This window comes from Ambystoma mexicanum, chromosome 4p (assembly GCF_040938575.1).
Source record: "Ambystoma mexicanum isolate Mex_15411 chromosome 4p, UKY_AmexF1_1, whole genome shotgun sequence".
Classification (NCBI taxonomy): Eukaryota; Metazoa; Chordata; class Amphibia; order Caudata; family Ambystomatidae; genus Ambystoma; species Ambystoma mexicanum.
Genome location: NC_090927.1, coordinates 1,261,701,786 through 1,261,702,938, shown reverse-complemented (window position 1 = coordinate 1,261,702,938; position 1,153 = coordinate 1,261,701,786). Strand labels below are relative to the sequence as shown.

The following is a 1,153-nucleotide window of genomic DNA, read 5'->3' as shown; positions in this document are numbered from 1 at the left end:
CGGGAGGCGTTGGCCATGTTCTGGGCAGTAAATCACTTCAAATATTTTCTGTGGGGAAGGAATTTCACAGTACGGTCAGATCACAAACCCTTAGTGCAGCTATTCAATAGTGGCAGGTGGGCTATTGGATCACCAAGAATAAGTAGATGGGGTCTGGGTCTTCAACCATATAATTTTGAAGTTTGCTACTTGCCTGGAAAAAAGAATTTAGTGGCAGATTGTCTATCAATATTACCTACATCAAAGGAACCATCATATACATGAACAAGATTTGATATTTAGTTGTAAGTATCTAACTCAACATTGACTGTATAAACGTCAACATAAAACACTCTGTTCAAAATTGCCCATTTTTCTCTTTATTCCCACCTTTTTCCTCTCAGATCTTTCCATTTGCCTATCTACCTACAAATTCCTCCTGAAGAACCGCCATAAACCATGTGGCGGAGAAACACGTGTTGAGGATAATATTACCTAGTGAATGAGGATAATATTACCTAGTGAATTAAACTAGGGCTTCGCAATTTTCGAGCAACAACGTGAAGACAACATTGACTAAACTTTGAACCAATTCAAATTGAGGCCAATACTGCCTAGTGAATTAAACTAGGGCTTCGTAATTTTCTAGTGACAACGTGGGATACAGCAACTTAGTGAATTCAACTAAAAACTTAGAACCAATCTAAATTTTGAATTCTTTTGTCTCTCCATCAACCCAAATGTCGAGTGAATCATACTAAGGCTTCGCAACTTTCAAGTGACAACGTGGGACACAGCAACTTAGTGAACTCAACGAAAAACTTTAAACCAATTTAAATTTTGCATTCTTTTGTCTTCCCATCAACTTATATGTTATGTTCAAGATGTAAAAAGGAATCCCTATTTGTTTACAGCACAATAGAATTCTGAATAAAAATGACAAATGGAACCTAAAAACGAGAAAGTCTCTATATTATAACATTTAATTTTGGAGAAGCGCTAGAGGAGGGCTTCTCTTCGTTTCAGATTGTCTATCAAGGTTACCGATAAGGAGAGGTCAAACTAATCAGGCACAAGATGAGGATGAGGAGTATGTAGTTGCTGAATGGAGTGTGTAGACCGAGAGGAGTGGGAACATGCAGAGCTGGTGGATCATGATCTCAATCTTATAAAG

General features: G+C 37.7%; 1 long non-coding RNA gene across 1 annotated transcript; it reads left to right on the top strand.

The window, feature by feature from the left end:
* The first annotated feature begins 227 nt into the window (after window positions 1-227).
* LOC138452678 (uncharacterized) lies at window positions 228-943 on the top strand. Its single transcript, XR_011260307.1, has 2 exons — window positions 228-284; window positions 384-943. It is a non-coding gene; the product is annotated as an uncharacterized lncRNA (long non-coding RNA).
* Window positions 944-1,153: the final 210 nt, after the last annotated feature.